The sequence below is a fragment of the Crocodylus siamensis genome, chromosome 7 (genome assembly GCF_052110815.1).
Source record: "Crocodylus siamensis isolate JL-2025a chromosome 7, ASM5211081v1, whole genome shotgun sequence".
NCBI classification, from domain to species: domain Eukaryota; kingdom Metazoa; phylum Chordata; order Crocodylia; family Crocodylidae; genus Crocodylus; species Crocodylus siamensis.
The window spans coordinates 41,454,335-41,470,174 of NC_143401.1; the positions used below are offsets into that span (position 1 = coordinate 41,454,335).

Here is a 15,840-nt window from a genome sequence, read left to right on the forward strand (position 1 = left end):
CTGCAGCGTAGGCAGAGGAGTTGATTTATTCAGTTACAGCATGCAGATATCATGTTACCCAGCATTTACAGGGTAGGTAAGAGAGTTGCTTGTTACAGATTCCGAGTGATTCACACAAGCTGTTGCAGTCTGCAGATTACCGAGAGCTCTTGATAAGAAAGATTACGACAGAGATAGAGAGATAAACGGGCCGGCAAGACGGAGATACGCCAAAAAGATACAAAGGTGGAAAGATAATATTTGTGCACACTCTGTTCTTCTTGAGTGTATACACAGTTCTCTGCTTTGGGCGGAAGTTCTTTCAAAGTTATATTTGCCAAAGGTGACCAATTACTATACGCTAATCATAAATAATTAATGAGTTGGCACTTATGCTTTCTTTGTTTGCTCAGGTTTCAGAAAAAAGGGGGGTTATTTTTACTTGGGTGGTACTGGTCCTGTTTGGTCACAGGATGGCACGCATAGTATATTTAATTTTACAACTTTACGAAAGTCAGCTAATCTCGTTACTATAGGTACTTTATCTTTCGTGCTGGGCTGTCAAGGTCAGTTTCTCTCTCTCGTATGAGAAGCTCAAGCGATTTGAAATGAGGCACAGATGGGGTGTGTATATGCAACACTGTTAATACAGAGGGATAAATTACAATTACAAAGTTTGTTGTGTTAGCTTCTGACCTTTTGCCATCTGACCTTTTGCCATGGGCATCTGAAATCAAAGACTTTGATCTTTGACAGAACAAAGGAGGGACAAAGGTAGAGTAACTGTTAATGAGCATAAATCAAGGTGTATAAATATGAAAAGAACTAATGTTTGTGGTGGCTTCCCGGTTTGTTGGAGCTAGTCCGAAGCTGTCTCCATGTTTAATAAAGCTGTTGATGAGCAATGTGCGCAGGCGATGTGTGATGGCATTGATCCATTGTCTCCCTAGTTGTTGGGCGTTGCATGGAGTCGAGGGCTAAAAAACACCAGTCAGTACTTTTCTTTTCTTGTGCGTTTGTGGAGGAAGATAAGCAGGATTCTCCACAGTATAACTGCTTTACTAGTTAGGCCAATATTTTTCGCAAAAGTCAAGTTTGTTTGTTTTTAAGGCCAGGAAGAAAATTGGCATACTCTAAAGTTCTAGTCTCCATGAAAAACCACTCACCAGCCTGACTATTCTAGTTTTTATCATAAACACATTCTTAGAAGTTTTGCCAGCAATAGGAAATTGAATTCTTACTGGTGAGTTTTCTCAAGTGATACTAAAAGTGTATATTCCAGTGTAGACGGGCTATGTCTGTTTTCAACACTAAAGAACAGTGGATGAAATCTGGTGATTTGATACTTCCAGCATCTCTAAATCCTCCTCTTCTGTTTGCAATGCAAACAGCAAGGCAGAAAACCTGGTTCCACAAAACTCAGTGACAAAACTTCATCTGTTCCTACCATGTATTCTGGATTTTGCTTCCTACAGAAGAGTGATACAGTATTGGAACTAAGGCTGGACGAATTGAGGGGGATTTTTTTTTCCTAGTGGAAACTTAAGGTTTCCTAGCATTGGGAAATGATAGTAGAAGTGCAGCAAGAGTGTAGGGTGCCTGTACCACCACCCCATTTCCAGTAGGAAAGGACAGAAATTGCAAAAAAAGCAAGGAGGGAAAGTTCAGGAGCAAGAGACATTATGAAAGTGACAGGGATGTGAAACACAACACAGGAAAAAGAAAGAATGTGAAACAGACTGGCGTGTCTACACATTCATTAATGAGCTATGCTTAGACTCATAGAAAATTAGGGTTGGAAGGGACCTCCGGAGGTTATTTAATCCAACCCCCTGCTCAAAGCAGGACCATCCCCAAGTAGATAAGCCCAGTTGAGGCTTTCTCTAGCCAGGTCTTAAAAACCTCCAAGGATGGAGGTGCCACAACCTTTCTGGGTAACTTGTTCCAGTGCTCCATTACCCTCCTAATGACAGAGTTTTCCTAATATCTATCCTAAACTTCTCTTGTTGCAACTTGAGACCACTGCTCCTTGTTCAGTCATCTTCCAAGGAGCATAGTCTAATTCTATCATTTTTGGAACCACCTTTCAGGTAGCAGAACGCTGCTATTAAATCTCCTCTCAATGGATGTGTCTACATGAGATGCTTTACTGCACACTAACATAGTTTACTGTGCTGTAAGTGTGTGTGTCTACATGTACACGTAGTTACTGCACAGTAGAAATCACTGCTCATCAATGCAAGTAGCAAATTTACTCACAAGTACTTATGGCATAGTAATGCTTGTGTAAATGCCACTTGGGAGCAGATTTGCTCCCTGTCAGCCTTCCCACTTAGGGACCAACCTGAGCTCAGCCCCAGCAGCCAACCCCCACAGCAGTATGAACAGAACCTGCAAATGCTGTGGGGCATCGCCTTGCCATGCAGCTCCTAGTCCCATGCTATGCCCCAGAGCTGGGTGGTGTGGACAGCTGCCAATGCTTGGCATCACAAGGGACAGCCACGTGGAGGCCTGAAGAGCTGGCACATAAGCCCCGATGGCATCATTGTTGATGCCACACACCACCACCTGGGGCTCCAGTGGTCACAGGAGGAGACAGGAGACCTTGTGGTACTGTGGGGCAAGGAAGAGGTGCGGCAGCAGTATGTGCAGGGCAGGTGCTCCACTTGTTCTGATATTTGAAAAAAAGGCAGCAATTCTCAAAAAAAAAAAAGTTTTAGATTCCACTTGATTAGCAAAAAGATTATTTATTAAAGGTTATGTGTATTGTTTTGTTTCCCACCCCCTCACTTCTCTAAGCTAGCTGATAAGATGTCAAAGTTTTGTTTTTGGTTTGTTTGTTTGTTTGTTTGTACTTCTCTCAAGGATTTAAATGCTGTTTAGAATATCAGTATAACAGGACGTATGTAAAAACTGCAAAGTAATATTTTAATAAGCAAAAAGACAACTATACCATTGTAACTCTTCAAATCAACCTCATTAACTTTTTTTTTCTTTCACCCCCCAAGGTTTTTCTCTTTCAATATTTTTAATTGCCTAAGTTTTGTTTTAACTTCAAAACAGCTGAAGATGACACCTCCTTTCTATATACCTGGACAATGGTGTTCGAACAGTATAGTGACATCACCCTTGTGAAAAGTTGATGTCAAGGGGGGAATATGTAGCAAAACCCAGAGTTTTTTTTTTTTAATTTATTTTAAAATGCATTCTCTGCCCATACCCAACCATTTCTCACTTTTTCTCTCCCTCTCTATTCCCTATAGATAAGACTAAGTAAGATAACATGTAGGATAAGCTTTAATATTTTATTTTAGGTAGTACGTTTTATTTTTCTCTCCCCTCCTTGCAAATAAGTGCCCTGCTATTTTGATATACATATCCACTGTTTTATAAGTGATAATTATTATGTTTTGTATGTATTTTTTTTACTGCTTTTTTATTGTGTGATTACTGTTTTAGGCCTATATATGTAAGTAGCGCGTAAGTCCAGTTTCCATCTTGTAATGTCAAGCCTCCGTTTTATCCCCATGCCTGGTTGTATAACCTATGACTCACACCTACCCCTATGTAACTTGGTTCCTGAATGAATGGGGGTGAATGAGGGTGCTTGAGAGACAATGGAAGTAGGTTTAAAAATAGCTCCCTCTGAATGACCGAACCATCAACACCAATACCTGGAGCAATGACCCAGCCCTTGGAACTACCCTCAGCATTCAAGAAACAAAAGATGAGGCAACCCCCCATTGTGCCAAGACTGCACATGCTCAGTAAGAACACCTGAAACCCTCTGGAACAGGACTGACTTTGCCTGGACAGGCCCTCTCCATAGGAGATCAGACATAGTCTGCCCCATAAAAAGAGGCAGTGACGACTGACTCCTTGGGACACCCTCTCCATCTGGACCAGCACCATGCCACACCACCTATCCACCCAGGGGCCCTGCCGGTGACCCCCCTGTGGACAACCTGCTGGACAAAGACCCCTTCCAGCCTGGATAGGTAGCTATCACCCTCCACCCTCTCTTCAACCAAGGACTTGCACTCTGCTTCTCTTCCCTACCTGGACTCCAACCCTTCCACTGAGTCTCTTTCTCCTGCTGCCATTGTCAGTGCTTGTGTTTGTGCATGAACCAATAATTTCATGGGGCTGTGTAGCATGTCTCTTTAATAAACTTGTTATTTAAACCCCTGAGTTGAGTTTTGCTTTACTGTGGTTTAGCCTTGCTCCAATCTCTGCTCCTCACCCCTCTAACTTCTGTCTCATTTCTCCCTTTCCTGCTTCTGGTCACTGCCACCTCCGACACCTGTCCTGAGCTCCTCTCTGCCTCCAAACCTCCTGCTTCTTTGCCACTGTCTTATCCCCACTCCCTTTTCCCCTGAGCAACCAGGTTTCTGCCACAGTTTCTTTCCTGTCTCCTCTTTGCCACTACTTATCTGCTCCCGCCCTCCAATATCTCAGCTGTCTGCCTCAGTTTCCAGCCCCGAGCTCCCAGGTTTCTGTCTCTCTCTTTCTTGGCTGTCTCCTCCTTGCCACCAGGCTTTTTTTTCCTCCCCCCACTCTGTGCACCAGTGACCTCGAGTAACCCTGGGACCACTTGATTTTAAGTAAGCCTCAGTTCCTCAGCCAGCGTCTCTCTAGTCCACAGGTTCTAATCCCAGTTCTGGCAACTTTCACTCCTTATACTTTAACACACTCTCTCTCGCACCTGAATCTTCCCTCAACTATCCCAGGTACCCCAAGCACACACATAAACACTGTACCATCCAAGTTAGGAACTTACCTGTATGTGTAGGTAGGTTGTGTACATGTGTATATATAATCTCATTGTGTGCATGATATACTAATTGGTGATCTATGTAGGTGTATTGAGTGTGCGGGTATGGACAATTGATTTTTTTTCTAACTTTTGAGGTGTATAGTGTATGTGCTTGAATTGGTGATAGGTACGCATGTGCCTAGGCTGGTTTGGATGTGCATGTGCCTGAGTTGTTAGTGTGTGTGTATGCATCTAATTGATTTGTGTTTTGTATACATGCAATTGTGTCATACCCTCCTGTCTAACAGCGCAATACTGAGATCCTGAGAGTTGGTCTGACCCCACAGGGCAACACCAGTGTGAGGAAGCATGGGATCACATGTACCAGGAGTTCACGGCCAGGAGCTGAGCCCAGAAGTGAGAGTGCTTGGAGGTCCTGTGGGAACAGGGTGCAGTCGTGGCCAAGGCAGCGCAGGCCACAGAGGAGGACTGCTGGGTGCTGGACACTGTCCTTGTCCTGGTGCTAGCAGTCACCTTCATGCCGCCTACTGGCTTGCCCACAACCATAGCCCCCCTTGGCCCCTGGCAGTCTCCTGTGGTGCAGCAACAGCCCCCCCCCCCCCACCATGGACCTGGGTTCAAACTCTGCCTCCATCAGCCAGGAGCCCCTGGCCCAGGCCTCCTGACACCCTGGCCTCCCTGCCTGGACCCAGCTCAGTCACTCCCCCTTGCTCAACATGGATGTGGAGCAGGAGGTGCCTGCAGTGGGGCTAGGATCGGATGGGTGTTTTATTGTTGGTGGGTGTGGTGGGTGGTGGAGGGGCTCTGGTGTTCAGGAGGAAGAGAGGGAGTCTGTTTGTTATGAGGGCAATAAAGTGTTTTTTTTAGAACTGTCTGCAGTGAGAATGGTGCTGGTGGCAGGCAATGGAGTGGAAGTCCATTGGCAGCTGTCCAGGAGGGCTACAGAAGGGTGTGTAGGAGGAGGTGGTCAGCCAGCACCTCTCACACCTGGTGCCCTGGCCGGCCCCCAGGGATGGGTGTGCAGTTCCCTCAGGGCCGGGGAAGGGGTACCGCTGTCATCCTCTGCCTGCCATGCCTCCTCTGCCCAGGCCTCGCAAAAGAGTTCCCTCTGGGCCTTGCAGATGCTATGCAGCATGTATGTTGCAAAAACAGCTCAGGGGAAGCTGTCCTCAGCAAACTCAAGGCAAGTGATGAGGGTGCACCAGCATCCCTTGAGGCAGCTGAAGGTGCACTCCATGAGGGCATGGGTCCAGACAAGATACCAGTTGAAGTGTGACTCATGAGGGTCCAGCTGGCTGGTGTAGGGTTGCATGAGCCAGGGCAGGTAGCTAGAGTCCTCAGTGAAGTAAGGCCAGATGACAGCTGCGTGCAGTTGCAGGTCTGGTACCCCTGGCACAAAGTAGCTGCTCTGCACCAGGGCTGGCAGAGTGGAGTCCCAAAACACATGGGCATTGTGGGCACTGCCTGCCCAGCCGGCACTCACGTTGGTAAAGGTGCCACGGTGGTCAACAACAACTTGGAGCACAACTGAAAGGTCCTCTGGCTGTATTAGGGGCGGTTGCTGTGGGGCAGGCAGGTGATGGGGATGTGGGTCCTGTCTGGGGCATGGACACACTGGGAGAATCTCAGGGCATGTAACCCCACCATCAGTGGGTCATCCACACAGAGCACTGTGTGCCCCAGTATGTCCTGGAGAGTGCTGCACACCTCCAGGACAACCTTCCCAGCACTGCCCTTGCCCACATTGAAGAGGTGGCCCACCTAGCAGAGGCTGGTGGGTGTGGCCAGCTTCAGTAGGATGAAGGTCAGCCAGGTGTCTGTGGGGAGGGGCAGCTGCATGTAGTGTCCTGCCAGTACAAATGTGGGCATAGTTGCTCCAGGAGTAACCAAAAGTTTGTCCAGGTGGCAGTCCAGGATCTGCATGTGGGATGACAGTTGTGGGGACAGCTGCAGCACCAGTCTTCCTGGTGCTTTCAGCACAGGGCAGTGGGAATCACTCCCCCCCCAGCCTGGAATCTGCATGGTAGTTGTTGTGGGTGTAGCACAGCTCAGCTCAGCAGGATGCTGTGTGCTGTCTGGGAGCCAGGGCTGCTGGGATTGAGTGGTACTGGGCTCCAGCTGGCTGCTGGTGCCACCCCAGCTGCCAGACAGAAGCACCCTGCCAAACCATGGGGCAGCTGCAGCACGGATGCTAGGCGGGTGGGAGGGGTGGGGGAGGGAGGTGATCCCTGGTGTCCCCCACTGCACGGGGAGCTCTGTTATGAGCCCTCAGAGGCCCTGATCACCACTGCTGCAGCTGCAGCTGGGGAGTACGGGGCAGTTTTTTTTTTTTTTTTTTTTTTGAAGTGCTGAGAGGCTGGGGCCAGATGGGGGATGGGGCTGGGCAGGGCAGCCATGGGGGCTTCTCCCACAGCTACCCCTGCCTGGGAAGAGGCAGGCACAGCTGGAGGAGTTGTGGGAGAACCTGCAGCCTCTTGGCTGTGCCTGTCTCTCCCCGGCTGATCCAAATCTCTGAAACAGCATTGGAACTCTAAAACAGACTAGGTTGAATCGAAACAGAACAGTTATCGGACACACCAAAATGAATTACTGTCCCTCCAAAATAGAAATGAAACGTAGTGGTTTCACACAACCCTAAATGGTAGCTTCCAGCTGCAGGCAACTGTCTGGCTGGCAGATCAGGGCAGGGAGCTGGGACCTGCCCCTCCCATGAAGCTCTTTCCAAGTCCCCTGTCAGGAAGCTGGGGCTAGAAGCTCCCTGCTTCTAGAGCAGGGGGACATTGCTCCCTGCCCCTTGGGGGCTGTCGGCTGCTGGACAGCAGACAGCCCCCTGGTGGTGGGGTTTCATCTGTCACTGGAGCCCAGGTGGGGACAATCTCCATTACCCTGTGCTCCTTGCCCACCCCTGGGCTAGAACCCAGGAGGAGCCTAGAGATGCTTTTGGCTGCTGCCAGGGAGTAGTGTAGGGCCAGAAAGGGGTGAGAGCAGGCTACTGACAGGAGCAGATCTGCTCCCACATCCCTGCATGTGTAGATGCCTGGAACAAATGCACACATAGATGTTGTAGTGGGCCAGTAGGGGGTGCTCCTGCACTGAGCCACCCACTTCACTGCATTTGACCACCTTCCAGGCTCCGCGTGCCTCCCTGGGGCACCTCGCATCCAGCCAACCCCCTTCCTGGAGCACACCTGCTAGCCTGGGGGTAATGTTTCCACCACCCAGGGTCTGGACTGATCTTGGACTTGTGCCCCCTAGAAAACACAGGCCTAGTAGTCCTTGAGAGAACTTGACCCAGTGCAAGAATTTGGGGTGCTTCCCCTCAGTCTGAAGCACAATAATGGTCTCCCTTAGTAAGCCGAACCAAAGGGATCCCAAGGCATAATTTAAACCCTCTGCCAATAAGTCTCCCATGCTAGGTACAACGGAGAACTTTATTGGTTACAAGGAGTACGTTTGGGATAGGGTATAAGGTACAGCAATAGCAGAAAAATCCCTTAGAGCAAACAGTGGCATAGTAGCTTTCGATCGCACGTCTGAGTTACTGCAAGCTATATATCTAGTTACATCTTAGGTAGCTTACTCACAAGTATCATCCAGAGGTAGGTGGAGATTCCTTCTGGAGGCAAACAGTTTATTGATCATGAGTTTTGAGAGAGTTTCAGATGGTCCAGCTTCTGAGTTTTCATCATGGCCACTGCCCCTCCTCCTGGGCAGTCCTTTACTTATATAGCCCTTATGACCTCATTTATCTGATCCAATGAAAGCCAGTAACTGTTGGCTGCCAGCCAACCAATTTTAAATGCATCACTGATTGCCAGGTAGACTGGCAGGGTCTCTAGCCCCCTCCAAGTTATGCTAGCATTGCATAGAACTATAGGGAGTTTGAGCCCCACACTCAGGTATGTGATGCCAGTCACACAGGCAGAGGGAGCAGGTTTCCCCCTCCCTCAGGAATGTATCCAGCTCAGATTACAACTCAGGGTTACCTGAAGAGATGGGACAGAGGTGTCTGGTTACCATGGTTACTGCAAAGAACAAAGTGTCAGATAGCAGAGTTTAGGGATAGACAGAGATGGTATTCTGCCACAGATGTGCCCAGTCTTCTCTTCTGTAGACTAAATAAACTAAGTTCCCTCAGCCTCTCTTCATAAGTCATGTGCCCCAGCCCCCTATTTTTGTTGCTCTCCACTGGACACTCTCCAATCTGTCCACATTTTTTATCTAGTGTGTGGGGCCCAAAACTGGACACAGCACTCCAGATGTGGCCTCACCAAGGCTGGAAGAGAGGAATAATAATTTCTCTTGCTCTGCTGCTCCTACCAATGCAGCCCAGTTTGCCATTAGCCTTCTTGGCAACAAGGGCACATTGTTGGCTCATATTCAGCTTACTAGCCAACTGCCTGTCAAGAATGATGTGGGGGGGGGATGGGAAGGGGGCTGGGATGGAGTGCTGCCATTGTTCTGCCTCTTGCAGACTGGGCCTCAGCTGGCCTCTGCTTGCCCAACCCCATTCGATCCTCAGCGCCGCTTGCAGGGAATGAGGTGGGGTGCTGGCCCTGGCTCCCCCAACCCCCTGTCCGGTCCTCAGAACATGCACGGCCCCCTGCACGGCTTCAGAATCATGGCAGCGCTCCCCCATGCTTGGAGCACTCTGACTACCTGTTCGCATCAGTCAATCAGAGTGCTAATAAAGTGTTATGGACAGACACACGCACAGACTTAAGCTTTTATATTAGAATTGTCCACTGTAATCCCCCCGGTCCTTTTCTGCAGAGCTTCCGGCTCACCAGTAAGCCCCCAGCCTGTACTGATGCATGAGATTATTCTATCCTAAGTGCAAGATTTGCACTTATCCTTGTGCAACCTCATGCAATTTCTTCTGGTTCAATCCTCCAGTTTGTCTAGGTCTCACTGAATCCTAACCCTAGCCTTCAGCATACCTACTTCTGTCCCCAGCTTGGTGTCATCTGCAAACTTATTGAGGGTGTATTTGCATTCTTTCAGGTCATTGAAGATACTGAACAAAACTGGCCCCAGGACTTACCCCTGAGGCATGATACTGGCTGCCAACTAGACCTTGAGCCACTGACTACTACCTTCTTAACTTGATGATCCAGCCAGCTTTCTATCTACCTTACAGACCATTCATCCAGCCCATACTTCCTTAGCTCACCTGCAAAAATGTTGTGGGAGACAGTATCAAAAGCCTTGCTAAAAATCAAGGTACACCACATCCATCAGTCTCCCCACATTCACAGAGCCAATCATTTCATCATACAAGTGTGGCGAAGCATCTTTGGGGTGCTTCGCCACGTAGCAGGGGCTGAGCCTAGCAGGGAAGGCAGGCAAGTGAAGCCCTCAGGGCTCAGGTGGCTGTAGCTGTGCCTGGCCCTCAGTCTCCCTCCTCAGGGTCTCTCAGGGTCTTGCACCCCTCAGGGCTCAGGTGGTCGTAGCCATGCCCAGCCCTCACTACCTCTGGTGTTACCAGAACCACTCAACAGTGAGGGTTAGAGTTAAGGTGCCCCTACCCACCTCTCACTGGGGTGATAACAGGTCTGGCATTTCCTGGGGAATCCCATGACACTGAGAGCCCCACCAGGCCACCCACTCCCAGCAGGGTGCATTTTAGGTCATGCCCAGGACCAGGAGCCTCCTAGCCATCCCCTACAACTTCTCCCTTACCTCCCGGATGATACATGAAGCCTCACAGCCAGGCAATATTGCTACCTCCCCTGCCAGCAGAGAACTGATCTGGTTATAAAGGCAGCCAGGGATCTAAAAATGGCTGCTGCAATCAGGCACCTGCTGGCAGCTTGGCTCAGGCCCTTAAAGTGGCAGGCACTTACAGTGCCCTGCCACACACCTGCCCCCTTAAAATGGTATGTGGAGGAGGTTTCTATTGCTGCTCCTCCAAAGCAGGCTCCCCTCAGAGACTGTGAGATCCCTCAAGTGGCAAACACCCCCAAAGGTGCTCCGCCACAACAAGTCAATCTGGTTGGTCAACCATGACTTGCCCTTGGTGAATCCAGGCTGACTGTGCCTAATCACCTTCTTCTCCTCTAAGTGCTTAGAAATGGCTTCTCTGAGGATCTGCTCCATGTTTTTTCCAGGGACTGAGGTGAGGCTGACCAGTCTGTAGTTCCCTAGAATCTCCTTTTTCCTTTTCTTAAATATGGGCACTATATTTGCCCTTTTGCAATCGTCTAAGACCTCTCTCAATCACCATGAGTTTTCAAAGATGACAGTGTGCAAGCATGTGAACCAACTCCCTCGGCATCCTTGTGTTACTGCGCATTCAATTTAATATTTGTAAAAACCAAGAATCCTGGTCGTCTCTGATAAAAAATAAATCTCCAATTTTCAGATTAAATAAAGTAACCCCAAATCCACTTTTTCCCCGTGATTAAAATGAAACAACACTATATATTTATCTGTATATGAGTGATGCTTCATTTTAATCATGGAAAAAATGTGGATTTGGGGCTACTTTTTTAAAATCTGAAAACTGGGGATTTTTTTTTAATCAGAGAAAACCAGGATCTCTGATAATAACAGGTACTAACTGAATGTGAAGTAGCACCGGCGCACAATTTTTCTGTGATGCTATTGAGAAGAAGATTAATTCTACTGTGCTTTATGTCATTATCATGACTTTTGCTTTGACATGCTAAGTAGAATTAGTCTACTGTGTATTTAGCTTCTTTTGTAGATGTGCCCACTGAGAGGATACTGGGCCTTAATGCTCTGAGGGTAGGCTGAGTGATTTAAACTGCCACCTGACTTGCTAGAGGAAATGAAAAACATCTCTTGGTGATTAAACATTTACCTCTTATGGGGGTTTTTTCAGGGAGAGGATGCCTAGGAGATGAGGGTCACACCCAACAAAATAGAGATGCCCGGTAATCCAAACCTAATTGGATTGAACTTTTTCCACAGCCAAAAAATAAAATCTACAGGTCTTAGGTTATATTTGCCTTGTATTAGTCTTTGTACATATTTAGGCTATACAGTTATATTAGAAGCAATACTGCTTAATGAAGAGAGCCACATTTTCAAAGTTACTCTGTGTAAAAATTTTAGAAGTGTTTCAAGTAGTTTAGGTGTTTAAATCCCATTGGAAGGCAGTGAGTCACTTTTGTGCTTTTGAACATTTTTCCTTTATTCTTAAATTATTATTATAAAATGTAAAGCTTATTTTAATTAGCTAGGCCTACAGCCATCTGCTGAATGCCTACCAAAAAAGAAAAAAGGACCATCAGTGCATAAATTAGATTAAATTTATCCTCTGTCTGCCACTTGAACTCCCACCAGGACCCTTCAGTGAATATGCAATGCTTTGGAATGAGATGTGTGGGACTCTCTCACAAAGACTAGAAATGGAACTTGTGCTCAGGTACATGAGAGCTTAGAAAGAGGTTGTTTTAAATCAAGATATAGCCAAAGAGGATCTTCACTTCTTCTGGTCTTCCACATACTAAGCTTTCAATAATGATGAAGGGATTCTTCAGGATCTGATGCCTTGCATTTGAAAGTTTGTCTAAATTTATCCCAACCATGTAGTTGGTTCAACACAAGATACCACCCCAAAAAATCCTTGCCTTTCCAGAATTAACAAAAATTTATCATAGGTCAGTGTTAATTGGAATCCTGAATTTTAAACAGACTACTTATTAGCTCTGACACAAGACAACAAGAAAAATGAACTCACTTTTATATAAAATTGTTTATTGTAACTTACTGCTACCAGTTCTTCTAAAACTATTAGCCAAACTGTTAAAGATGTTTATCTTTAACCTTTTAAAGATATTTTCATCCAAAATGAATAAGGTTTCTCTTTGTTACCCAAATTAAACTTGTGCTTTTAATCACATGACAATATATTCCTAATTACCGTTTTTCTTCTCCAAGACCAATTGTGTCATCTCTCTAAAGCAGGGGCGGGCAATTATTTTGGGGAGAGGTGCTTACTGAGTTTTGTCAAGCCATTGAGAGCCACATGACAGGCAGCAGATAAAATGGCTTTGTGATCTGCATTTTGCCCACCCCGCTTTAAAGAGTATGTGTGGCTCGCAAATCCTACATACTATTAATATATCATGACTGTGACTGAAGGTTATACGTAAACACAGAAATTCAAGCCTATTTGTTTCATTTGTTGAGTTTGCAAAAAAGAAAGAAATGTAGCCTTTTAATTCTTGTAAATAAGCTTTTAAAATGGATTTAAATAATCCTGGATGAATGAAACAGGGGAAAAAACCAAAAAGAAATCCCTGACTTTAGCTAATCCCCCAAATCACTTACACCCTCTCAGTTTAGTAATAGCAATCTCCCATTTTTCCTTTTTCGTATCCTGAAAATCCCTAGTCAAGTTACTCAGAATTTGCAAAATCAGGTATCTCTGCTGTAGAGCCGTTTTGCCTCCAAGGCTTTTTCTCAGGGGGTTGAGAAGTTTATGACTAGTCTTGAACTGTGGATATCTTAAGTTTGTAAAAACATTGTAACAGTAGAGTGCCATCCTTTATGAGAAATATGAGCAAATTGATAAAGACTTTAAGAAATCTTCACTTTCTAGAATCAGATTGTTTTTAAATTTGGGAACTATTGTAGGTTTGTTTGATACAATCTATATGTTTTGTCGGTACACTAACCTTTACTTTTTTCTACAAAGGGTTTTAATATCATTACTTACCCCACAGAAATATGTAGTTATTGTTTGGTCTTTACTAGTGCTAGTGGAAATAGTGGCATGTCTTGACAAAAATGTGGAATGAAGGCTTTTGGCATTGTCTTCCCCATTGCCACTTTTTATAACGTGTGCTGAGGACAGGCTATAGCTGCTCATAAGGCTGAAATTTTTGCAGTTAAATTGTCATCATATGGTTGGATAATATTGTCTCTTTTTGCCTTATATTTTACTTCAGAGGAGTTAAGGTTATTTTGCAGCTTTAATTGCACAACTATTGTTTCTAAGATCAGGTTTCTTTTAAACTGAGTAACAAAGCAGGTCTGCACACATTTTAACTCTGTTTCATGTTGTCACTCAACCAGGCACTAAAGGATACAGTTACCTTCCATTCCTCTCCTGTTCATTTTCTGAAGGTTATTCAGAACCGGTGCAGGTGCTTGTGAAGCCTCCTACTGAGCTGTGCTATAATTTTTTACAGTCTGCAGGTAAGTGTCCCAGGCTTGTCTGGCTCTGAATCCCCAGCTCCATGGAAACGCGGGTGCTCGCTTTTGCTTTCCTCGGTGCTAAGGCCGCAAACAGACGTCGCCTTTCCAGAGGGAAGAGAACAGGCGTCGCAGCCCCTACCTGGCCGCCCGGGGCCCCGGCCGTTGCCCGCCCCGAAGGAGCCCGGCCCAGTGCGGGGTCCCCCCTCCACGCCTAGAGGCGCACACTGACATTCCAGCCACGTCTGCAAGCACCAGAGCAACAGTTCAGCGGGGCTCCTCTACCTCAGGCAAAGGCGGGGGCGGCGCGGACTGTACCACAAACAGCACGGAACGAGGGGGCCGGGAACAGGAGCTTTCCCTAGGCGCCGCCTTCCCAGTTCCGAGTGAGGGCGGCCCCGCCCCGTGGAACTACAAGTCCCGACAGCACCCTGCGCAGCCGCGCGCACGCGCGCTGACGTGACAGCGGCGCAGGGAGGCGCATGCGCGGCGGTGTGCGGGTCGGTTGAGTAAGGCGGGGTGCGATTGGCTGCGGGCGGCGGCGAGTGTGGGAAGCGCAGTGACGGAAGGAGCGGGGGGCAAATGGCGGAGAGATGGTCCAGGGCCCTGTTCAAAGCGCGGCGATAATCCCGGCGCGGAGAAAGCGGCGCCGGAGGAGGCGGTACCGGGGGCCCTAGCGCCAGCGCCCAGCACCGTCCCCGCCCCCTGGGGGCCGGGTCCCGCCGCCGCGGCGCAGGGGCGTGCAGGAACCGCCGGGGCAAGTACCTCTGCCTACGCGGCCGGGCTCTCGGCGCCGGACCGGGCGGCCGCGGGGCTCAGGCCGGAGGGCGCCACGCGCCGAGCCGTGCCCCACTGCCACTGGCCACCGCAGGCCGCCGTCCACCCTGCGTGACACGAAGGTGAGCGCCACGCCGGGCCGGGCGGGCCGCGGGGGCGAGGCCCGGGCAGGGAAGGCCCGGCGCCTCCTGCCGCCCGGCTGCGCCTAGTCTCCAACCTCCAGTCCCAGCTCTGCTCGGGTCTCCGCCTCCCGCCCCCCCCTCCCCCCGGGCGGAGCGGAGGGAGCTGGAAAGTTCCAGCAGTGCCGCGGCCTCGCCCAGCTCGGACCCGGCGGTCCCCGCGGGTGAGGGAATTGGGGGAGACTTGGCCGCCCCACGGAGGCGCATCTAGGCCCGGCTGCCTGCCAGGTCCAGATGATCAGGTGGCCTCTAATTCGGGGGGGGGCAGGTTGCCTCCCTAGGCTGCCGCTGCTTCTCTGTTCATGGGGAGCCTGAATTGGGTCAGAAGCAGATGGCGGGAGCTGAGCCCACGGGTCTGCCTGGCCCAGCTAGGGGGGAGGACGGGAAATGACATCACGAATTGCCGTGTATTTAAACCAGCCCCCCCCCCCCGCCCTCCCACGCATGGAGAAAGCGGCTCATCCCATCCAGTGTCTGTCTGCCTCTGCCCTGCTCTCCTCTGTTGCTGTGTAAAGGGGAAGGATGCAGAGGAGAAGTGAGGATGAGTGGCACCTCTCTGCCTGGCAGCTGTGAGCTGGGCCTTACTTAGGCCTCAGACTTGACTTCCCCCACCTTCCTAACACAGGGTTGCAGATGACAGGGAGAAGCAGCTGCTTTAGAGACTGCTTTTTCTAGCTATAGGAAAGGTTTTGCTTGCATTCACATTTTGCAGCACAAACAGCTGCTGCACTGGCTGTGTGGGGGCAGGGAATGGAAACAAGAAAATGAAACTGAGTGAAAAGCAAAGAGAGAGTAGGAATGGAGGAAGGATTTGTAATGTTTTAAAGTCTAATCTGCTAGTGGTTTCTGGATCTTTTAAAATGAGAACCAACCAGCTTGTAAATCTCTTGAGTCCTGGCTGAATCTGTTTTCTTATGCCTGGAAGAGAAGACACTTAAGATAAATCCATTTGTGTAGTGA

At 48.5% G+C, this 15,840-nt stretch overlaps 2 protein-coding genes across 5 annotated transcripts in view; one reads left to right on the forward strand and one right to left on the reverse strand.

The window, feature by feature from the left end:
- Positions 1 to 14,210, reverse strand: part of LOC149859723 (endogenous retrovirus group 3 member 1 Env polyprotein-like) — a 47,939-nt gene extending 33,729 nt beyond the window's left edge. Inside the window, exon 1 of one of the 2 annotated variants that reach the window (XR_016443442.1) lies at positions 13,825 to 13,938. The gene's annotated coding sequence lies outside the window, so the exon portion shown is untranslated. Of the gene's footprint in view, positions 1 to 13,824 lie in introns of both variants that reach the window. The other variant, XM_090056850.1, reaches the window with a different exon arrangement.
- A 272-nt stretch (positions 14,211 to 14,482) lies between these two features.
- WAPL (WAPL cohesin release factor) overlaps positions 14,483 to 15,840 on the forward strand; it is a 133,130-nt gene continuing 131,772 nt past the window's right edge. Inside the window, exon 1 of one of the 3 annotated variants that reach the window (XM_090056846.1) lies at positions 14,483 to 14,681. The gene's annotated coding sequence lies outside the window, so the exon portion shown is untranslated. Of the gene's footprint in view, positions 14,824 to 15,840 lie in introns of all 3 variants that reach the window. The other 2 variants (XM_090056847.1, XM_090056848.1) reach the window with 2 other exon arrangements.